Genomic DNA, 24,892 nt, shown 5'->3' on the forward strand with positions numbered 1-24,892 from the left:
AAACTTGTTTGAATACATAAACAGCTACCTAAACTTGTCATTCATCACTTAGTTACATCAAAATGCAGCTACCAACTAAGTTTGATCCTAACTAAATACAAAACATTCATTTAAAGAAACTAAATGAATAGCTTCAGCTTACTGCACCAATTTGCTATTGAAGCACGTTCCCTGCATGGCCATCTTTGCTGCTGCATGGGAGCTGACTTCAACAAATCTCAATAGGCGTTAGGGTTTGCGACGAGGTAGGCTTCGATGGACTTGAACAATACACCCGAAGCCTTTTCTTTGCCTGCCTTGATTGCCTCTTCCTTGAGCTTAATGTCACCAATGGTCTACTAGTCTTACATATGGATCCCCCACCGGGAGAGTCTTCTAACTTTATTTCGTAAGTTATTTTGTCGAGCATGTTCATCAGCGGATCGCCTTCAATCACACTGTAAATGTACTCAAATTTTTCTGTGTCTAATGCTTCTACCTTCTGTTTCATGTAATTGAATTGGTTTCCTGCAACATACATGTCTAAAAACCACATCATTTTCATCCTTTTTTCCTTCAAACTTAATCATATATTAGTTTGGCTCAAAATATGAAGTTAAATAAATAAGCTAAATAACCTTGTGCAAAGGTGACCTTCCTGATGCTCCCAGGCTCACCATTACCTTCCAAGTACTCAACACTCTTAAAAACCTGAGGAACAATCTTGGGAATGAGAGTGTCCCCGTCAAGGATGCAAGCCTTAAACATCTTGGCTGGTGGGATTGCAGTAACAATCTCAGATTCGTATGTGAAAACACCCATTATTTTCTACTGATTTTACGAAATGATCGAACAGGTTTTTGAGCTGTGGAGATGTAAACAGGATGTTGGAGTATTTATAGAGTGAGAATAATGAAGAATATTAGGCTCTTTCAAAGCCTAGGTACGTGATCAATTTCTTCATATTTTATTGAAATTTTTAAATGTACTCTGGAAATCACCGAAGGTTTCTTGCAAAATTGATTCTGGTTTGCGTACTGACCTTACATATCATTGGACATGAAACAGATGTAAGCTTATCATGGAGAACAAAATATATGGATCTTGAGAGCAGTCAATATCAAAAGAAGATTAAAAAGAAAGAACTCTCTAATAATAAATCTTGAAAATAGAGTCAGCTTATATTCTCCCATTCTAGCTGTAGAATAGAAAAGAATAATAAAACAAAAGATATAGGAGACGGAAACAAGGAAGAAAGTAAACCATTGAAATTACAACGTGTGGATGGCTTGCCTATTGCATGGAAGAGTGTCACATGCGAACCGAAGCAGCATGTTCACGTATTTGATTGGGATTCTAGCTAAACTTGCTTTTTACAATGAAAGAAAAGGTGTCTGATACAGAACTGTGTACTGTTTGTTTATGGGAAGGTCCGTCTGCAATGATCCAAAGCGGAAGACTTCTATCCTGGAAACAATGTTGTACAAGGACTTCCAGTTCAACATAGATACAACTAATGCTTTTGCCATTGCTGTTTCTTTGAGCAGAGCCATAATCCTATTCCAGGTTTGATTTATAAATTGCAAATGCAGTGTTTGTTTTTCAAAGTTTTGGTGGTTAGGAGAGTTGTTTTCTTGTTGTATGGTGCCTTGGTTGTTGAATCAAATCGTATGTAGCCCAGAATCAGTCTATTCAGGAAGGGTTCAGTCTTTATAGGTGCACCGGTAGGCAGCTCTTTTCTAGCTGATTTATTAAAAAATCCCACATTAGGAAGAGTACGTTGGTTGTTGAATCAAATCGTATGTAGCCCAGAATCAGTCTATTCAGGAAGGGTTCAGTCTTTATAGGAGCACCGGTAGGCAGCTCTTTTCTAGCTGATTTATTAAAAAATCCCACATCAGGAAGAGTACGAAAGAATAGGCGAGAAGCAGGTTTTAAATAGCCCGACCCTCGACAGGAAGAGGCATACCTTTCTCGGCCTTTTGGCTAAGATCAAGTGTAGTATCTGTTCTTATCAGTTTAATATCTGATACGTGATCTATTGGATCACACGATATTAAATTTATTTTTCGAGTGGGAGAGTCCATCACAGTAGCTTGCTACTGGGGTTCTCGAGCGTCGCTCGGGTTTTGCACTATTGCTTGGGCCTGGCTCACCACACCCAATTCTAAGTCGAAAAGTTCGATTTATTAACGCAAGGGATTAACTTATCGTTGAAGGATAATTAGTTGATGAATTTATCGTTGAAGATAATTAGTTGTGGCAACGATGTTAACAAGTAACGGCCTAATCTGGTTCATGAACGAGCATTGAGAATGATCTGGATATAGGCACCTTGGATAATGATCAATATAATACCCTGAATTAATGTGCTTGGAATGTGGCAAATTGTAATTCTTTTTTCTTGTTTTGGTATTTCCATTTGACTTTGCAGGGTAGTGTCAACAAAACATAATTAACTTAATTGTTAATTCAACCAATCATTGCCTATTTCTATTAAAAATAATAACAGTGTTACTGTCGTGAACCATAAAACATTGCTTTCAAGTATATATTTTTGAAACGACTCAAAAGATCCTTATTACAATGGAAATATTAATGATGAAATCTAGAGAGACAAATCACTTATTACGCAATCAAACACGGTTTTTGGTTAAGACAAAACATGAAACATCATCCAAACCACACCATTAAACGTTAAACGCCATGAAAGTAGAGTTTCAGAAATCGGGATTTGCCAACACATAATTTTCAATAGCTTTCAAAACAAGGGCTCGCTTCTCGGATGCTTCCTTGACTTGGAGCATTAGGTCTGGAGAGATCTGAATGTCACCAATGGTGTAAAAGGTGGTAGTTACCTTAATACTTGTTCCTCCATCTGCTGCTGCTACAAACTTGGTCTCGTAGCTGATTTTCTTCACCACGTTAAAAAAATCACTTTCGTTCACAACGTAAGTGTATAACTAGTTGTCTTTGTCTAATACATCGACTCTGTGTTTCGCATATGCGAATCCATACCCTGCATTTGATATTGTTGATATTTTATCAGAAAAGAAAACTAAAAATGATGAAAAAAACTGAACTGAGAAAACTTATTAAAAAGAGAAAACAATAAGTCAAGTAATTGAAATGGAAAAGGTATATCTTATTAAACTGAAACTAGTGTTTATATAGTAAACAAGTTAACAACTACTAACTAAAAATATGCTACTAACATAATCATAATCTCTAAAAAATATCTCTAAACAATCTGAAACTAATCAAAGAGTTATGATTATATCTCAAATTAGCTAGATTATGATAACTGAAGCAAATCTTCAACACTCCTCCTTGCTTCAGTTGCTGCAAACACCAAGTGTTGTTCTTAAAACTTCAAATTTGCTTACTAGAAGCGGCTTGGTGAAGATATCTACAAATTGCTCTGTTTTGCAATGAACCAGTATAACATTACCTTCTTTTTGCACTTCCCTCAAAAAGAAATGCTTAATATTGAAATGCTTAGTCTTCTCATGAAATACTGGATTATGAGAAATTGCAATGGCAGCTTGATTATCAACGAAAATCTTTGTGCTTTCCTTCTGTTCAAGGTTAAGCTCACTTAATAATTTTCTCAACCACAAAGCTTGATTAACAGTGGCTGCTGTAGCGACAAATTCTGCTTCGGCAGTGGATTGAGCCACAGTTTCTTGCTTCTTCAAGCTCTATGAGAAGACAAGAAATCCAAAAGTAAAACAATAGTCTGATGTACTCCTCATGTCATCAATGGATCCTCCCTAATCACTATTAGAGAAGCCAACAAGCTTGAACTCATTACTTCTTGTGAATTTAACACCAAAATTACTTGTGCCTTTGATATAACGAACTACTCTCTTAACAACCCTGGGATGCAATTGACTGGCATAATGCATAAATCGTGACAAAATACTTACAACATTTAAAATATCAGGACGTGTTGTTGTAAGATACATTAAGAAACCAATCAAACTTCTAAAATATCCCTGATTAACTTTATCAACTCCATCTTCTTTACACAGCTCTCCTTTTGATTCATAGGAGTACTTACTTCCTTGCATTCTTCAAGTTTGAATTTCTTCAAGATTTCCTTGGCATACTTCTTCTGGCAGATGTCATCTCAAAAACCTTCATCATCTCCCGCTTGAATTCCTCAAGCAACCGTGCATCATTTCCCATTAGCAAGAGATCATCAACATAAATAAAGACTATCAAAATATTATTATTCTGACATTTGACATAAAGAGTAGTCTCGGACAAATTTTTTTCAAAACCCAAGCTCAGCAAATGTCATCTATCTTATTGTACCAAGCTCTTGGAGCTTGTTTCAGCCTATAAAGAGCCTTCTTGAGAAGAAAGACCTTGTATTCATCTTCTTTCTTCACAAAACCTTCTGGCTACTCAACGTAAATTTCTTCCTGCAAAATGTCATTTAAAAAAAGTTGATTTTTCATCAAGCTGATACACTCTCCAATTCATTTGAGCAGCTACGGCAAGTAAAAGTCTTATGGTGTCCAAACGAGTAACTGGTGCAAAAGTGTCTAAATAGTCCACGCCAAAAACTTGTCCATAGCCTTTGACCACAAGTCTTGCTTTGTGCTTGTTGATTAAGCCATCAACATTAAGCTTGGTTCTGTACACCCACTTGACTCCAATCACATTCCTATCATGAGGTCGATCAACCAACTCCCATGTTTTGTTTTTCTCAATCATGGACAACTCCTCCTTCATTGCAACCATCCATTTTATGTCCTTCATTGACGTGTCAAAATCTACAAGTTCACATACAACTACATTACATCTTGCATAAATGTCAGTGAGCAATCTTGTACCCTTTGTTGAGCATCATCCACCAACTCCTTCAGCCAATTTTCATCTTTATCTGTGGTTGAAACAGGAAATTTAAGCTTCAGATCTATTGTGCTTTGGTCACTTTTCTCATCCCAGTTCCACTCTTCATTTTCCACGAAATGAACATCTTGCTTATAACAACTTTCCCAGACTGCAGTTGAAAAATTTTATAAGCTTTTGCAACAACGCTATAGCCAATAAAGACTCCTAGAAGTGCCTTTTTGTCTAGCTTGTCTCTCTTGATCTGTGGAACGTGAGTGAAGCACAAACAACCAAATATTTTGAGAAAATTTAAAGATGGTTTATGACCATACCAAGCCTCATAGGGTCTTTGATCCTTGACCGCTTTTGTGGCAGTCTATTCTATAAGAAAACCACAATATGAGCTACTTCTACCGAGAACTTTTTAGGTAAGTTTTTCTCATGCAACATACATCTAGTCATGTCTAAGATGTATTTGTTTCGCCTCTCACTAAATCCATTCTACTGTGGAGTATAGGGAGCTGTTAACTTATGCTCAATGCTAACTTCACAAAATGCATTGAATTTTTTTTTATGTATACTCCTTGCCATTATCGAACCTCAATATTTGGATGTGGTTGCCACTTTGAATTTCCACAGTCTTCTTGAATTTCAAGAATACTCCAGCCACTTCTAACTTGAATTTTAAGAAAAAAATCAACACATTCTTGTAAAATTATTAATAAAAGCAATATAATATCAACTACCTGCTAATGAATGAGTTCTTTGAGGTCCAGAAATGTCTGTGTGAATCAACTACAACTTACAAATGGCTTTCCATACTGTCTTAGGAAATGTCTTTCTATTTTCTATCCAAATTGATAATCGTTACATGTCGGTATGTGATCATCAAGTTCTGAAAGATCAATTGCCATTTTTTTGGACTTCATTTGCAGCATCCCCTAATAGTGACAATGTCCGAGCCTTTTATGCCACGGCATTGTGAGGCATTTTTTGATTAGAAAAGCCGATTGCTCCTCCTGCATTGGATTGAGGGAAAAACTTCTTCTTGCCATCTTAACTTCGAACATCTTCTGTCCTGTAGCATCCTCTATCACACATGCCTTTTCCATGAACTTCACTTCGAATCCCTTCTCTACTAATTGACCAATACTAAGCAAGTTTTGATCAATATCAGGTACATATAAAACATCAGTAATAAACCTGGTACCTGAACAGCTTGTAATGGCTATAGTGCCCTTTCCTTTGACTGCAATGTAGTCACTGTTCCCAATTCTAACCTTCTTGGACTCGGCACTCTTCAATTCTTTGAAAAACTCTTTGTCATGTGTCATATGATTAGTGCAAACACTATTAATGAGCCAACTTTCACTTGTTTCATGACTAGTGAAACAAGTTGAAACAAAAAGATGATCTTCTTCTCGATCTGCCACTTGCGCTTTATCTCCTTGTTGCTGATTTTTGTACTTACAAATAATAGCTTCATGTCCCATTTGGTTACCCTTACTGCACTTTGCATTTGGTCTTCTCTAGTACTTAAAAGGAGCGTGACCTTTCTTGCCGCAATGTTAACATGGAGCATAATCCTTTTTTACTCTTGATGTTCTATTTTTAGTTTTACTTCTGTTCCTAAATGCAAAGCTTTCTCTACTCGCAGCGTGAAAATTTTTGTTCTTTGACCTCCTGTTCTTTCCATCATCTTGATGCTTAACTGGTAAAGCACCTTCGGCAGCCCTTTCTTGCCTCATTACACGCATTTGCTCTTGTGCTTGTAAAGCACTTAAGAGTTCCGGCAAAGTAATCTTTGACATATCCTTCGTGTTCTCTAAGGTGGTGATGGTAGCCTTAAACCTTTCAGGTACTGTTACAATAATTTTCTCTATAATCCTTGAATCTATTAGAGATGAACCTAGAAACTTGACCTTATTGTCTATTTAAGGAGCTTTTCAGAATACTCCTTGACTGTCTCAATCTCCATCTTCTGCAACTCAAAATCAAGTACAAGATTCAACACTTGCATCCCGCGAATTCTTTCATCTCCCTCGTACTCAGTCTTGAGATAATCTCATATCTCTTTTGCTGACTTTAGAGACATAATTCGCGTGAAAATAGTTGGTGAAACTGCAACAAACAAACAAGCTTTTGCCTTTGATTTCCTTATATTCTTTTCTTTTTGTGTTTTGATTTGTGCCACAGTGGGGTTAGTAGGCAATGTAGGAATCTCATAGTCTTCTTCCACTGCTTCCCAAAGATCTATAGCCTCCAAGTAAGTCTCCATTCGCACTGCCCAAATCTGATAATTATCTCCATCAAAAATAGGCGGCGCAATAAAAGAGAAATTAATTTCAACTTCCATAATGCAACAAACACTAACACATGTCCCTCAAGAAGAAAGCTCTGATTACTAGTTGTTGGTATTTTATCAGAAAAGAAAACTAAAATGACAAAGAAAATTGAACTAAGAAGAACTAATTGAAAAGAGAAAAAAATAAGTCAAGTAATTGAAATGGAAAAGGTACATTTTATTGAACTGAAACTAGTGTTTATATAGTAAACAAGTTAACAACTACTAACTAAAAATAGGCTACCAACATAATCATAATCTCTAAAAAATATCTCTAAAAAATCTGAAACAAATAAAAGAGTTATAATTATATATAAAATTAGCAAGATTATGATAACTGAAACAAATCTTCAACAAATATCCACCAAATTAGACTTGCACGTAGGTATATGAAGAAATGATAACACTCTAGAATAACGTATTTTTACGCATTAATTATGTATTTATTCTGAGTATGATCCTACTAATTTGAGCTATTTATGATCTTTTATCTCATAGTGACTAAATTTGAGGCAAAAGCAAAATTAAGGGCCAAAAGCGTGAATTTAGAGATAAAATGGGCCAATGTGCGACACAAACAAAAGTTTGTGACAAAAGTGCAAGCATGAAGGACACAGGGTTGAAATGCAAAAAGAAGAGATTTTATTCTATCAAACTCTATTTTAATTATATTAGGATAATTAATATTGAGATAATTATTAAGGATTACTTTTAGGATTTTATTTTATCTTTATTTATCTTCAATTAAATGTATTTATCTTTTAGGAATTTAAGTAGGACTAGACTATCTCCCCTAACACTATAAATAGGGGGTGAAGTGACTCAAAAGGGATTCATCTTTTTCTATAAACACTCTCTCCCCAAAATTCTAGGCTTTTGTTCTTCTCATATTTCCTTTCAATAAAATTTCCATTTTTATTTTATTTATTTTATTTCCACCACAACCATGAGCCACTAAACCCATCTAGCCGAAGGTTGTTGAAAATCCCCAAAAAGGTTCTTGAGGCTTAGAGTCCGTATTTAGCCTCATTGCTGAGTATTCATCGTTCCTCTACACTACGGGGCTGACGCTCCCGTCCATGTCCCTTAAGAAGTAAGATTTTCAACGCATGCAAAGGTGGCCGCTTTGTATGTTTTGGGAAGGTTACACAGTCGGTTTGTTAGCTTACTGCGTCAGAGGTTGGCGAGCCCAAAAGACAAAATGGCGTGGGATTCGCCATTCAGAAGCGTTGATCTAGCATAAGACGATCCCACAGAAGAGATTGTTGGCTAAAGTCAAGTTCCACCAAATCGTAAGTCTAAATCATTGGAGTTGGTGGTCGTTAGCGTCCTCTTCCACTATAACTGGCTTATTAAGTTTGGGAAGGATCATCTAAAAGCTGAGGATTGAACCCAAGGCGGAACGAGACAACTGGAGGCTGGAATCTCCCATAAGAATTTTCTTTCTCTTAAAGCTATTTTTAATTTCTCGAATTTTCGATTTAATATTCTTAATTCTGTTTTTATTTTATTTTTCGTTCCCAAATCCAACCCTCTAATTATGTTTTTTATTTATTTTTTTCAAGAACGTAGATTTTCTTGGCCAAGACTCTACCTGGGATTCTACGGAACAAGATATTGTGCAAATCCAGTCCCTGAAGATTTGACCTACTTCTCTTTTACTATTCTTTTTCATTATTTATTAGAGATAGGATATTTTTTGTGCTTTCAATGACCGCATCAAATTTTGGCGCCGTTGCCGGGAACTGGCAACGTACTAATCTTGTTTTTTTTTTGTTTCTTATTACCAGATTTGCTCCAAGTACTCTTGCGTTTGATTCAGAAATTGAGAAGACTGCTAGAGCCAATCGCAAGGAGACAAAGTTACAGAAAAAGTAGTCAGTGGTTGTTAGAACTCAAAGTAACCCAGTGCCAGAAATAGAAGTTGAAGACGAAGCTGAGTCTAGGGTTAACGAAAACCCTACTCGAACACTTGAAAGTGAAAAAGTAGAAGTTGACTCACCAGAAGAAGTGCTTAACGCTAGGGTTAACAAAAACCCGAATCTAGCACACCAACCAATGGCTCAAACGATTCGGCAACTGGCCGAAGCTCCGACAGAACAACCGCCATTGTGCATCGCGTATCGTACTGTGGATACTGATTTTGAGTTGAAGTCAGGTTTAATCCAGTTACTGCTAACTTTTCGTGGGTTGTAAAATGAAAATTCCCACAAGCATCTGAAAGAGTTTCATATGGTTTGTCTTAGCATGAAACCTCAGAGGGTAACTGAGGATCAGATTAAATTGCATGATTTTCCTTTCTCCCTAGCAAATTTCGCTAAGGAATGGTTATTTTATTTACCCCCTGGATCTATTACAACTTGTGTTGATCTATCTCGTTTGTTTCTGAACAGGTTTTTTCCAGCTTCGCGAACATCTAAGCTAAGAATAAATATCGTTGGCACAAGGCAAAAAGAAGCTGAGTCCCTTTACGATTATTAGGAGCGGTTTAAGAAGTTGTGTGCAAGCTGCCCACAATATAGTATAACGGAGCAATCTCTTCTCCAATATTTTTACGAAGGTTTGAAGCCCATGGAGATGAATATGGTAGACGCTGCTAGTGGAGGAGTATTGGTCAACATGACTCTCCAACAACCGAGAGACTTCATCTCCACGATGGCTGCAAATTCTCAGCAATTCCGAGCCAATACTGAACCCCCTAGAATGGTTCACCAGCTAAGTAATTCAACCTTAGAGGATAAAGTCGATAGACTTACTACTATGATGAACTCTCTTATTACAGAAAAAACGAAGACAGCTCGATTATGCGGAATATGTGCTACACCCCATCACGCAACTGATGTATGTCCCAGTTTGTATGATGATACCACGGCCCGTCTAGATGCTGTGGGAAATTTCCCTGGGCCGCCACAAAGGCAGTACGACCCCTACGCTAATACCTACAACCCAGGGTGGAAGGACCATCCTAACTTAAGTTATGGGGTCAATCCACGAAATAACCAGCCATACCAAAATCGATTTTCACAACAGCCGCAATGTTTAGGTAATTTCCTAGAAACCATGGTCAATAAGTTAGCAGCTAATGTTCTTAATTTTCAACAGCAAACTCTTAATTTCCAAAAAGAGACAAAGGATTTCCAACAGAAAACCGAGGCGTCCATCAGAGAGTTGACCACATCGATCGAAAAATTAACCTCTCAAGGGAAGCTGCCATTACAAACAGAACCAAACCCTAGACAAAATGCAAATGCAGTGATGTTGCGAAGCGAAAAGGTACTATAATCGATTCTTGACAGGAATCTTGCCCAAGAAATCGCCCAGAAAAAACCCAAGAAAGACGAATAGGTCTGACCGAAGCCTCCATTACCTAAAATTCAACCTCCACTTCCAGAACGATTCAACCAGTGTCGAAGAGGTAAAGAGGACAAGGAAATCCTTGAAATATTTAGGAATGTCGAGATCAACATTCCGCTGTTGGACGCCATCAAGAAAATACGGCGGTATGCTAAATTTATTAAAGAGCTTTGCACCAACAAGCGAAAATTAACAGGTAATGAAAGGGTGAATGTTGGTGAGAATGTATCCTCAATGTTACAGCAGAAAATGCCGAAAAAATGCAAGGATAGGGGCATGTTTGCAATACCATGCAAAATAGGCCATCTGGGAATTAAGAAGGCTATGTGTGATCTAGGGGCTTCTATAAATGTAATGTCGTATTCTATTTATGAATCACTTAACGTGGGTTTTTTGACAAAAACAGGTGTTATCATTCAATTGGCAGACAGGTCTGTTGTGCATCCAGAAAGAGTCCTCGAGGATGTTTTGGTAAAAGTTAATGAGCTTATTTTCCCTGCAGATTTTTATGCGATCAAAATGGAGGAGGAAAACACTCCTGGATCTTCAGAACTCCTGCTAGGTCGACCGTTGCTTAGTACAGCTAGTACTAAAATTGATTTTCAAAGTGAAACTCTCACAAAGGAGTTTGATGGGAAGATCATAAAGTTTAATGATTACGACGCCATTAGCCATCCAAGCGAAATCTTGAGCGTAAATCGTATCGACATAATTGACTCTTTGGTGGAAGAGAATTTTGAGTCAATTTATGGAGATAATTCTGAACTTGATGAAATTGAATTTGTTAATGAGTTATTATTTCCAAATACTAAACTGTTACCTTCTGTTATACAGGCGCTAGAGTTGGAGTCGAAACCACTTCCTGAGCATCTGAATATAGTTTTAGGGAACGGTAATACCCTACCAGTCATAATCTCCAATAGACTCTCCACACATGAAGAGGAGAGTTTGGTTCATTTACTAAAAAGTCATAAGGAGACGATTGGCTGAACTATTACAGACTTAAAAGGGATAAGCCCTTTGACGCGCACACACAAGATCTACTTGGAGGAAGACACGAAACCGAGGCGAGAGGCACAAAGACGGCTAAATTTGAATATGATGGAGGTAGTAAAAAAAGAAACACTCAAGCTTCTGGATGCTGACATAATTTACCCTATTTCTGACAGTAGGTGGGTAAGTTTGGTTCAAGCCGTGCCCAAGAAAACGAGCGTGACAGTAAAGAAAAATGCTGAAGGTGACTTGGTACCTATCCGAGTACAAAATAGGTGGCGCGTCTGCATTGATTACAGGAAGTTGAACTCATACACTAGGAAAGATCATTTCCCTCTTCCTTTTATAGATCAAATGCTTGAAAGAGTAGCCGAAAAAACTCACTTTTGTTGTCTTGATGGATACTCAGGTTTCTTTCAAATTCCAGTCGCATCGGTGGACCAAGAAAAGACCACTTTTACATGCCCATTCGATACATTTGCATACAGAAGGATGCCATCCAGTCTTTACAATGCGCCGGCCACCTTTCAAATATGCATGATGAGTATATTTTCTGAATATATGGAAAAAAATTATCAGAGTTTTTATGGATGATTTTACTGTATATAAGAGTTGTTTTGATGAATGCCTTAAAAATCTAACGATAATTTTGAGTAGGTGCATAGAATTTAATCTTGTCTTGAATTATGAAAAGTGTCATTTTATGGTAGACAAGGGTTTAATTCTGGGTCATGTTGTTTCATCTAAAGGAATTGAGGTTAATAAGGCCAAAATTGATATTATAAATTCTTTGCCTTATCCCTCAACTGTGAGGGAAATTCGTTCTTTCCTTGGCCATGCAGGGTTTTACAGGCACTTCATAAAAAACTTCTCGAAGGTAGCTGAACCACTGTGTGAGTTGTTGTAGAAGGATACGAAATTTGAGCTTAACCCAAAATGTAAGGAGGCCTTTGATACACTCAAACAAAAGTTAGTCTCCGCTCCTATAGTGCAACCACCAGATTGGAAATACCCATTTGAAATTATGTGCGATGCCATCGAGCGCAGTGTAGGAGCCGTGTTGGGGCAAAGGATAGACAAAGAACCACATGTCATATGTTATCCCTCGAAACCCCTAAATGTTGCACAGAGTAACTACATCACTACAGAAAAAGAACTCTTAGCCGTTGTATATGCTTTAGATAAATTTCGACCTTATTTATTGGGATCTAAAGTAATTATTTTTTCTGATCATGCAGCCCTCAAGTACTTGATCTCGAAGAAGGAAGCAAAATCGAGGCTCATTAGGTGGATTTTGCTGCTCCAAGAATTTGACATCAAGATTCGAGACAAAAGGGGATGCAAGAATTTAGTGGCTAACCACTTAAGCAGAATAAAAGTACCTTTTGACGACATCCCTATTAAGGAAGAATTCCCTTATGAGAGCCTATTCTCGACCGAGACACGTCTCCCATGGTATGCAGATATAGTAAACTTTCTAGCCACAGGATCATTACCCACTGAGTTAGCACGTTCTGTGAGGGACAAGCTTAGACGCGACGCTCGATATTACATTTGGGATGACCCATACTTGTGGAAACATTGTTCAGACCAGATAATACGAAGATATGTTCCAGAAACTGAGGTAACTTCTATCCTTAATTTTTGTCATGCTGAAGCTTGCGGAGGTCACTTTGGCCCTAAGAGAACCGCTCATAAGGTGTTAGAATGTGGGCTATATTGGCCCACAATTTTTCGAGACGCATATAACTTCTGTAAGTCTTGCGATAGGTGCCAACATACAGGTAACATCACTAAACGAAATCAAATGCCCCTTTCCCCGATTCATGTCTGTGAAATCTTTGATGTATGGGGCATCGATTTCATACGCCCATTTATTTCTTCTTTTAGCAATGTATATATAATTCTTGCAGTAGACTATGTTTCTAAGTGGATTGAAGCAAAGCCTACTCACAATGATAATGCCAAAACTGCTATGGAGTTTTTAAAACGAACTATTTTTTCCAGGTTTGGCACACCTCGAGCCCTTATCAGTGATCGTGGCACCCACTTTTGTAATAAGGTCATAAAGGCACTGTTGGCAAAATACGGAGTCCACCACTGTATAGCTATGGCTTACCATCCCCAAACAAATGGTCAAGTCGAGGTCTCAAACAGGAAAATCAAGACTATTTTGAAGAAAACAGTTCGTCCTAACCGAAAGGATTGGAGCCTTCGGCTAAATGACGCACTTTGGGCCTATCGGACTGCGTATAAGGGACCGATTGGTATGACCTCGTATCGACTTGTTTTTGGTAAAGCTTGCCACCTTCCAGTCGAATTGGAACATAAAGCCTATTGGGTCGTTCGACAGTGTAACATGGAGTTAGAACCCGCAGGAAAGGCAAGGAAATTAGACATCCAAGAGTTAGAAGAAATTTGCAATGATGCCTACGAAAATGCTCACATTTATAAAGACAAGACAAAATTGTTTCACGATAAGAGAATAGCTCAAAAGCATTTTTCGGTAGGACAAAAATTATTACTTTATAACTCCGTGTTAAAGTTATTCCCGGGTAAGCTTCAATCACGATGGCAGGGACCTTTTATTGTTACTGAAGTGTTCATACATGGAGCGATGGAAATAGATAGTGAAGAATCTGGAAAGTGGTTCGTAGTCAATGGCCAGCGGTCGAAGCCGTTTTATGAGAATTTTCAAGCCCACACGATTGAGAAAATCCATTTAGAACCACTATAGAACCAATAATGGCGTCGAGCTAACGACGTTAAACAAGCGCTTGTTGGGAGGTAACCCAATTTTTATTTTTATTTTTATTTTTATTTTGATTTTGATTTTTATTCTTTTTCTTTTTCTTTTTCTTTTTCTTTTTCTTTCTTTACTTTACTTTACTTTATTTTATTATTTAGTACTTATTTGGATATTAATAAATTTTTCTTCTTTTGCTTGGATAAAACAGAGCGAAAATGCGAAGAAAACCGTTAAGCAACGCTTAAAGCGCATTGAGGCCTGACTTGAAACCTTTGGCCAACAACTAATCAAGCTCATTGCCATCATTTGCGATCGACAGTAACAACACGGGGAGTTTTTCTAAACTTTTCTACCTATTTATTTCTTTTCGTCCACATTGAGGACAATATGCTTTCAGTAGGGGGAGGTACTCTTCGTTATTACAATCATTTTCTGCTTTGATTTTGGTTATTGTTGCTGTTGCTGTGATTATTTTTGGCTGGTGTTGCTGCTTAAGAATTTATTTTGTCCATATTTATTTATTTTTTGAAATCTTCTGTCTCTTTTCATGCCCAAGATTTTTACCAAGAATTGCCTACTGTTTGACCTACAAGCATGATTCTTGTTTTCTGAGAAAATTACGGATTTTCCATAATTGATGCCATCTCTACTGTTTTATTCTTATTAGACTAAAAATAATTGTGATTCATAAAGTTAACTTTATCTTGCTTTTCGTAAAATTGATCAAGTTTAAATACAAAGTGGACACTTAATATGTTTGCATGCTAAAATATGTTGATGACTATTAAGGTAATTACTGAAACTTATTTTTGATACTTGATTATTTTTTTTCTAAAGTTTTCATAAAAAAAAGTTATTATTAAAATGTTGTTTAATGTTTCCGTGGTTATGAGTGCAGCTTAAAAACGTGATTGACTGAGTAACCGTGGTAGGGTGCTTGGGTTGTCATCCTATTTCGCGTCAAAAGGTTGTGTGACGTGTTAGGTAAAACTCCGCTAACCGGAATTAATTTTTAAGAACATGTTGGGCTGAGTAACTGGGGTAGGGTGCTTGGGTTGTCATCCTATTTCGCGTTAAAAGGTTTGATATGTTCTTAAGAAAAAAAATTATAATAAATTAGGAGTCTGCTGGGCTGAGTAACTGGGGTGGGGTGCTTGGTTGTCATCTCTTTTCGCGTCAAAATGTTCAATATATTCCTCAAGCATAAAAAGTATAAATAATAAATCAAAATAAAAAAAAAGACAAAAGAAAAAGAAAAAGGAAAAATATAATTTAGGGACTAAAGGAGGAAACAAATAAGGTGTCTAGGTAGGTTTGGTAATTTACCTAATTTTCATTAAATAATTTAAGTCGATTCTAATTTTTGTGTGTATTAATTAGAAAACTTTTTCTGTTTTACTTAAAGCAATCTTAGGGTTCTCTTTATTTTTCATATGCATTTTTGACTGATTTTTATAAAACTTTGGAGTGGTATTTCTTTTATGGCAGAATCTAACTTTCATAGTAGATAGGAACCATACTTGAGGGCAAGCATGGGCTAAGTAGGGGGAATTTGATAACACTCTAGAATAACGTATTTTTATGTATTAATTATGTATTTATTCTGAGTATGATCCTGCTAATTTGAGTTATTTATGATCTTTTATCTTATAGGGACTAAATTTGAGGCAAAAGAAAAATTAAGGGCCAAAAGCGTGGATTTAGAGATAAAATGGGCCAATGTGCGACACAAGAAAAAGTTTGTGCCAAAAGTGCAAGCATGGAGGACACAAGAGTTGAAATGCAAAAAGAAGAGATTTTATTCTATCAGGCTCTATTTTAATTATGTTAGGATAATTAATATTGAGATAATTATTAAGGATTATTTTTAGGATTTTATTTTATCTTTAATTATCTTCAATTAAATGTATTTATCTTTTAGGACTTTAAGTAGGATTAGACTATCTCCCCTAGCACTATAAATAGGGGGTGAAGTGACTCAAAAGGGATCCATCTTTTTCTGTAAACACTCTCTCCTCAAAATTCTAGGCTTTTGTTCTTCTCATATTTCCTTTCAATAAAATTTCCATTTTTATTTTATTTATTTTATTTTCCACCACAATCATGAGCCACTAAACCCATCTAGCCGAAGGTTGTCGAAAATCCCCAAAAGGGTTCTTGAGGCTTAGAGTCCGTACTTAGCCTCATTGCTGAGTATTCTTCGTTTCTCTGCACTACAGGGCTGACGCTTCCGTCCATGTCCCTTAAGAAGTAAGCTTTTCAACGCATGCAAAGGCGGCCGCTTTGTATGTTTTGGGAATGTTACACAATCGGTTTGTTAGCTTACTGCGTCAGAGGTTGGCGAGCCCAAAAGACAAAATGGCATGGGATTCGCCATTGAGAAGCGTTGATCTAGCATAAGACGGTCTCACAGAAGCGATTGTTGGCTAGAGTCAGGTTCCACCAAATCTTAAGTCTAAATCATTGGAGTTGGTGGTCGTTAGCGTCCTCTTCCACTATAACTGGCTTATTCAGTTTGGGAAGGATTATCTAAAAGTTGAGGATTGAACCCAAAGCGGAACGAGACAATTGGAGGCTGGAATCTCCCATAAGAATTTTCTTTTTCTTAACGCTATTTTTAATTTCTCGAATTTTCAATTTAATATTCTTAATTCTGTTTTTATTTTATTTTTCATTTTCAGATCCAACCCTTTAATTCTGTTATTTTTTATTTTTTTCAGGAACACAGGTTTTCTTGGGCAAGACTCTGCCTGGGATTTCACGGAACAAGATATTGTGCAAATCCAGTCCCTAAGGATTTGCCCCTACTTCCCTTTTACTATTTTTTTCATTATTTATTAGGGATAGGATATTTTTTATGCTTTCAACGACCGCATCAAGATAACTAGTATACTACATCTCAACTTGTAGTAGTTTACCCTTTAAGTAATTAAATTACCTTCGGCAAAAGGTGATCTTCTTGAAAATTCCAGGGCCACCATCTCCTTAGAAGAGCTCCACACTCTTGATTGTTTGTGGGGCAACCTTGGGTATTAGGGTGTCCAGATCAACAACAAAGGCCTTAAACGCCTTGCTAGGTGAGAGTGGGGTACTAAACTCTGCTTCTTTTGCGAAAACACCCGTTCTTCTCTTCCAATTATACAAACAATTTGATTAAACACACAGGCAGAATTTATGAAGTGGATAGGATTTGAGTTTGAGGTGTGGGAAGAAATGAGAAACTAACCTGCTATTTATATACTGCAATTTGAAGCTTAGCAATTTCATTTCTATTTTGCTTTCTTCATTGGGTAAGATCCATTGACAAAGAAATAGTCAATAATACCACCATGCATAAAGAATTTCATAAAAAATAATGCCAGTTTGTAATTTCCATTTTTTTTAATAGTTACAAGCCAAAGATTATCTCTTGATTAGTAATTACTGAAATAGATACCTATTTGAATTGACATTTTATTTAATTTTCTCTCCACTCTCCTAAGCTTTAGATTAGAAAATAATAATAAAACTAAAGATTTGGGAAACTGAAACAAGGGAGAAAGTAACCATTAAATTGCAACTTGTGGATGGCTTGTGGAAACCATTTAAGTTCAACATAGATAATACTAATGCTGTTTCAATTGCTGCTTCTTTGAGCAGAGCCAAAATTCCATTCCTGGCGTGATTTACAAATTGCAAATGTAGCGTTTGTTTTTCAAAGTTTTAATCGTTAGAAAAGTGGTTTTATTGTTGAATTAATTAGCTTAAGCATGCTTCGTTCAATGTTAAATTTGTTTGTCTGATGCAACTACGGAAACTAAATCTTTACTGGGATGGTGCCTTGCTCCTTTGCTTAGCATCCCACATCAGGGAGTGTGTGTAAGAAGAGGCGAGAAGCAGGCTTTAAATAGCGCGATGCTTGACTGATAAGAGCATACCTTTCTCCGCCTTTTAGCTAAGGTCAAGTGTAGTATCTGTTCTTAGAGGTACGAAGTTATTGGCCAATTCTTATCAATGAATCAGCTCTGATTAAAAAATTTCCCGCTCTTTTTAAGTTCCAAGTATGGTGCTTTAAAGTTTTACAAATTGAATGCCCTTTATTTATTTATTATATGCTTCACGCATTTCAGCTCAAGCTTCCTGGTAATCAGAATAAACTATGAACCACCAACTTCAAAACTCAAAGCCAGAAGGGAGAAAAGACCAATAGCTTGATATTCGTTGAGGTGGATGATGCTATCGTAGTAAGCATCAGGGTTTGCCAGGAGGTAGGCTTCAATGGCCTTGAACATTCCCAAAGCTTTTTCTTTGCCTATCTCGTTCCCCTCTTCCTTGAGCTCAAACTCACCTATGGTGTAATACCTGCTACTAGTCTTGCATATAGATCCCCCATCCGGAGAGGCCTCTAATTTCGTCTCTTAAGTGATTTTCTCAAGCTTGATCATCAATGCATCGCCTTCAATTACACAAATATACAAAGAAGTTTCTTTGTCTACTGCTTCAACCTTCTGCTTCATGTATTTGTTTGGCTTCCAGCATGAAGAAAATGTTGAACATCAACATCAGCTTGTTAGAAGTATTTTGTTAATAGGGTAACATACTTGCCAAGGGTTATGAGTTTATATAAAACTATCCCACATGCTTAGAAAAATAATTATAGTGGCACCTGGGTTTATGTAATCTATGTTGTAGATATGGTTTACACCAAATTAAATATTAAATTTTCTATTTGATTTTTATCTCTCTTTTTTTTTTTAAGTTTTAAGAGTTGTAGTTAAATTTATGTTTAGTGATGTTATAGGTTTAGGTATTTGACAACTAATATCAGAGCTAGGTTGAAGGAGTAAAAACTTTTTTTAATATGTCATGTGGTTGCAGCATTGTCTGATCTTCCACTTTAAAAATTTCTAGCTAAGAAGAGAATTGATATTTAAGAGTGTTCGTTGTGACTCACCTCTCTTTTTTGGTAACTACTTAGTAAATCGTTCACGAAATATTTTCACTTTTTAGATATTTAATTGTGAGAATCATTTTTCGGTACGATAACAGGTCAACTTGCATAATGTCTTATATGCGCAAGGGCAAGGACAAGACCTTTGGGAGGTTATCAATGAAAATGAAGTGATATAACCGAAAGCTGAGGATGTCAAGGCATTGTTTGTTGCGGTAGAGGAGATGACTCTTACAGTTGTAAGATCCAATCAAATTAATTATGAGATGACTCTTAAATCTAAACTCTGACTTCTGTATGGCTGATTATTTGAGCTTATATCTAGGTGCTTATTGTTGCACAAGAAAGTACCTAAATTTGGAGGGATTAAGATTTTTCTCCGAAGGATTTTTTAAAAAACAGACATCGGTGGACGATGACAGGCGACGATTGTTACGGAGTACGGTTGGATTCTGGAAAGGATGAACTTGCTTATGAATGTTGATGCTTTTTTTTTCTTGAAGGGTTCATGTTTTTAATACAGAAAGGGAGAGAAATTGAGGCGTGGGGGTAATTAGAGAGAAAAGAGAGTTAAAAATGATTAAAATAAAGAAAATTTTATTACTACATTAAATATATGTTAATATTTATTAAATATTAAATAACATTAATGACATTTTTTGACGTAAAAATCGAACCGTCATTGCAAATATTTATATAACTGTTGAATACTATAACTAATATTCATTTATATTGTATTTAACATTTAAATATTATTACATATTTTTTTAAATTACTATAAAATATTATTCTAAAATAATAGTTGTAATTTTTTTTAAAAGTTGCATTCAAAAGTTATAAATAATCTATTATAAGTTCTATTTTATTAATAAATGTACTGCTTTTAAAATTTTACAATATAGTCGATTGAGTCTTATTTCGATTGGCATCAGTATTGTTGTCAGTGTAGAAAATCGTGAGTTCTAATGCACATTATCCTCCTATTTAAAGGTTGGGAGGGACTATAGGTAGTTCTAGGCATTGTATCAAAAAGAGTAGATGTGATAAGAACTTATAATGAGATTAATGTTCAAATTCTTTTTACAATATATTAGAAAAATATTATTTAAATGAAGATAAATTTATCATTTTATATATATTCATTTCCTATTACTTAATATCATTTTACCCAATCAAATAATGCAATAGTATTATATGTTTATTCTATTCAACTAATCAAACAACATAATACTTATTATCGTTTTATTTTATTCCTACAAAATAATTATTACATTAATATTGTATTCCATTCTGAAAAATCAAACATAGTGCCGGGCACTATTTGATGGGTTGTAGTTGGGCTACGACATTTGAGCTTGCAAGGTTGAAGTTGAATGTGATAACAATGCGATAGTACAAATGGTTAATGACCAGCATGTAGGGTTTAACCCATTGGCTCTTGTTGGAGGCATCAATGAACTTTGCAAAAGGCATTGGGAAGTTAAGGTGAGGCGTGGGGTTTTTTACACAAATAGGGTAAGAAAAAAAATCTACTGAAATAGGGTGTCAGAAAAAGTATTTACCAAAATGGGTTACTTTTTTCATTGGAGCCTATTAGATAGGCGCCAATGAATAAAAAAATATTATTTTTTTGAATAAAATATTATTTTTTATTTTCCCAGGTCAGTATATAACTCGTATAATACATAGTATTGGCGCCTATCTGGGAGGTGGCATTATTGGTGCCTATCTGGGAGGCGGCATTATTGGTGCCATATTGAGAGGCGCCAATGGTCTGATTTTTCCCTATAAATACCCCGAACACAGACATAAATTTTACTAGAGAAACGGAAGAAATAAGAAGGAAGCAGAAGAAAAAAAAGGTATTTTGGTTTATTTCTTTTTAAATAGAATGTAGAGTCTTGTTAGTAATTTTATTATTTGAAAGTTATTTTGTTAGGTTATTAATTTTGTTAGCTTCTGTTTACATTTTTATGTAATTTTTATGTAATCTGTTTACATTTTGAAACTGTTTTAAGAAATTTGAAATTCTTTTTAACAAATCTAGTATTGAAAATGGAGAATCAGTTTTTTGTATGCGTTTATTTCGATGGAGAAATTTTGACAACAACTGTGGGATGTATATTTGAATGTCGTAAACTAGTAATGAGATTTGATAGAAATATCTCGTTTGATGATATGAAGGAAAAAAATTAGTGAAAAAATTTATAGACGTTGTGGGAGAAGGATATCAAAAGTTTTCTACAAGTTTCCAGTTTCAACAGATCCAATAAAATTTACCGAAATGGAACTTGTAGACGATGAAAACGTGGAGACAATGGTCGCTCTTTATTGTAGGACTCAGAGTAACAAAAATGCACCGATTCAGTTATTTGCTGAGTTAGCCGGTGTGGAGGCAACTGAAGATCCCACTCCATTAGGTGAAGAAGATGGAGTTGAAGCGCCGTGTATGGTGGTTCCAGTATCGTATGTTGATAGTCAATCAACTATACACGGGATAAATATTGATCTTAATGCTGCAGCCGAGACTGATGTGGTTGGTGATGATGTATACTATAGTAGTGATCCTGTTGATTACGAACTGGATAGTGAGAGTGATCCCGACACGGACGAGGCCCCGGATGATATTGACGACGAATGCATGAATGAGGATGGAAACGTTAAAGCGTCTTCAGTCGGAAACTAGATTCGTCGTATTGTGATACACAATAATCCTGGGGCACACATGTCTCGGATAGACCCCCATGCGGCACGGGCAACTGAGTTTCTGGAGTACCCTGAAATACCACATGCTAACCGAATGGGCGTATATTCTGATCCAGATGAGTTATGCGTGGGCCAGAGATTTGAAAGTAAGGAAGAATGCATGTTTGCCATTAAGCGGTATAGCATGAATATATCAGTAGATTACAAAGTCATCGAGTCTAAACCAATATTATATATTGGAGAGTGTTGGAGGTCGACAGAAGGCTGCAATTGGTGGATACGAGCTGCATTTATGCAGAAGTCGCAGATGTGGGAGATACGAAAATTTGTTGGGCCTCACACATGCACTTCAACACGTATGACAGAAGATCATCGAAAACTTGACTCGAAAACTATCTGTACATGCATCATGCCAATGGTGAAAGACATGCCGACCAGTAAAGTTTCGGTACTGATTACCGAAATACAAGCACGATTCCAGTATCGAGTATCATATCGAAAGGCATGGATAGCTAAACAGATGGAAATTGAGCAATTGTACGGAGATTTTGATGCATCGTACAATGAGTTACAGGGATGGATAGCCGCCATGAGGGAACACGTACCGGGGACTATAATTGAGTTGCAGACACGATCTTATTACGGGTCAAATGACCAACTACAATCGAGAAAAAGAATTTTTCATTGGATGTTCTGGACGTTTGATCAATGTGTGCGCGCATTTCCCCACTGCAAACCATTTGTGCAAGTATATGGAACCTGGATATATGGAAAATACACACAGATCTTACTTCTTGTGGTTGCTCAAGACGGCAACAGGAACATGCTCCCGATAGCATTTGCCATCGTCGATAAGGAGAACATGGAATCGTGGGAGTTCTTTCTTACCAACCTGCGGAGGTATGTTATTAGCAACGATAATATTTGCATCATCTCTGATAGAGGGAAAGGATTAATTGCAGCCATTAGGCGTTCTAGTGTACCATGGAGATCTGTTTACTGCATCTGGCACATCGCGGCTAACTTCCAGCGAGATTATAAGAATGCAGACTGGAAGAGACAAGTTGTGAGAATGGGTAAAGAATTACCTTATCTTTTCAATATAAGTTTTAATGTTTTAGAGCAATACTGTAACTTAAAATTTTTTAATACATATGCAGCGTACGAGCTAGAGCCACACATTTTTCGCCAAAGAATGGCCTGGCTTGAGAGTGATATGGAGGGTCAAACCAACACATCTTTCCAGCAGTGGTTGGGTACCATGGAGCCGTGGCAATGGGCTCAAAGTTTTGACGAGGGCTATCGTTATGGTCAAATGACTACAAACTTAGTAGAAGGGATCAATGCTGTGTTATTAAAAACACAACATCTTCCAATTTCATCTGTCTTCTCGGCAACGTTCTACAGGTTGGGGACCTTGATGCCAAGAATGGGTCAGCAACAAGTGAACCAGATGGAGTTGGGACATGTCTTTGTCGAAGGCATTAGGGATGCAATGGTTGTAAACCATTGAATGGCGAGGTCGATGACAGTAGAAGTATATTCACGACATAATGAAACGTTTCAAGTTACAGAGACCATCGGTTGTTGACCCGGTATACCACCTAGGTCCTACAGAGTTGATCTCCGAAATAGACGGTGCGATTGCAAGAGGTTTCAAACACTTCATTTTCCATATGCACACGTCGTGGCAGCTTGTGCTAAAGTTGGGCTCAATGTAGAACAATTTATCGATGAAGTGTACACCATCGAACGCACGTTACGTGTATGGGAAAATGAGTTCCCCGTGCTTCCTGACCTATCTACTTGGGAGGTACCTCCGACGACCTTCGAGCTAGTCCCAGACAAAAGGTTGCGTAGGAACCTGAAAGGTCATCCGCAATCATCCAGAATCCATAACGAAATGGACATTAAGGAGAAATATGACGGAAATTTGTGTGGCGTATGCAGAATAGCCGGTCATAATCGGAGTAAATGCCCTCTCCGAAACTACCATGTTGGACAATCGTCTCAATCGGGTAGAAATTGATATGTACTTTATTAAATAAAGATGGTTTGAATCACAAAATTGTCTACAATTTGTTGCAGTTATGGAGTAATTTGAAATTGCAAAATAAAAAAAATTATAATTTTATTTACATAAAAAAACATTAAATATGAGGTTGTTTATTACAAAACCCCCTAAAATTGATGGTTTGATGGTGTGGTTCTAGGGGTATATTTTTGTGGAGCTCGACGCTCACGTTGTGGGCGATTACGGTCATCAACGTTCTCCTCAACAGTATGTTGGGGTGTGTGAAACATAGATGAATAATCATATGTCTCAAATGCCATCGATGAACTTGATCCGGGAGGAGAGGAGTACGACGGCGGATATTGGTCGGAAGGAGCGGAGTACTGAGGTGGATACGAGGCTGCGAAATAGTCATCGCCCCCCAATTCTGGATGATAAGAACTATCCCTAGAATGTAGTTCTGTCTCTGGCACTGGCACTGGCTCTGGCTCTGGCTTTGGCTCTGGTGCATGATGCAGATCTGGAATGGGTTGCGTAATTCGTCTCGTATGCGGAGGGACTACAATCGACCACCCACCAAATAAAAATGGTTTCCCTGTCTCACAGTACCACTGTATGTACTCTAACGAGGGCTGCAAATTCGAAGCACGATCCATCTGAGGTACCCTCCCGAACCGGTTGTTCCATATCGTAATATATTCTTCGCACTTCTCCCCAATTATCTCCATACCTTCCCCTATTGCTCATCCCATGGATCTCCCCCAATTGTACTGGCAGTGTCGGGATATACTGTATGCAACTGAACTGCTACGTTAAAATTGATAATGGGTGCACTAATGCACCATAGGTTTGAGTGGACATGGGCAGATGAGGGCATAACTGCCATAATTTCTGGAGCAGAATACGACATCCAAATGAACTGCACAGTTAATAACGTTGTTATATTAACGCGGGTCGAGTGAGATAAAATAATAAAAT

The 24,892-nt window shown here is 36.9% G+C and overlaps 1 long non-coding RNA gene, 1 other non-coding gene and 3 pseudogenes across 2 annotated transcripts; 3 read left to right on the forward strand and 2 right to left on the reverse strand.

Annotated features, from left to right (window-relative positions):
- Window positions 1-218: 218 nt before the first annotated feature.
- On the reverse strand, window positions 219-830 carry LOC107908257 (major allergen Pru ar 1-like; annotated as a pseudogene).
- Window positions 831-1,944: 1,114 nt separating this feature from the next.
- Window positions 1,945-2,140, forward strand: LOC121215046 (U2 spliceosomal RNA). The gene has a single exon (XR_005910782.1). It is a non-coding gene; the product is annotated as a U2 spliceosomal RNA (small nuclear RNA).
- A 559-nt stretch (window positions 2,141-2,699) lies between these two features.
- On the reverse strand, window positions 2,700-17,402 carry LOC107907655 (major allergen Pru ar 1-like; annotated as a pseudogene).
- Window positions 17,403-17,797: 395 nt separating this feature from the next.
- LOC107908128 (uncharacterized) lies at window positions 17,798-18,980 on the forward strand. The gene is made up of 2 exons (XR_001686918.2): window positions 17,798-18,229; window positions 18,374-18,980. It is a non-coding gene; the product is annotated as an uncharacterized lncRNA (long non-coding RNA).
- LOC121215069 (uncharacterized) lies at window positions 18,178-18,397 on the forward strand (annotated as a pseudogene).
- Window positions 18,981-24,892: the final 5,912 nt, after the last annotated feature.

This window comes from Gossypium hirsutum, chromosome D02, assembly GCF_007990345.1.
Source record: "Gossypium hirsutum isolate 1008001.06 chromosome D02, Gossypium_hirsutum_v2.1, whole genome shotgun sequence".
Lineage (NCBI taxonomy): Eukaryota > Viridiplantae > Streptophyta > Magnoliopsida > Malvales > Malvaceae > Gossypium > Gossypium hirsutum.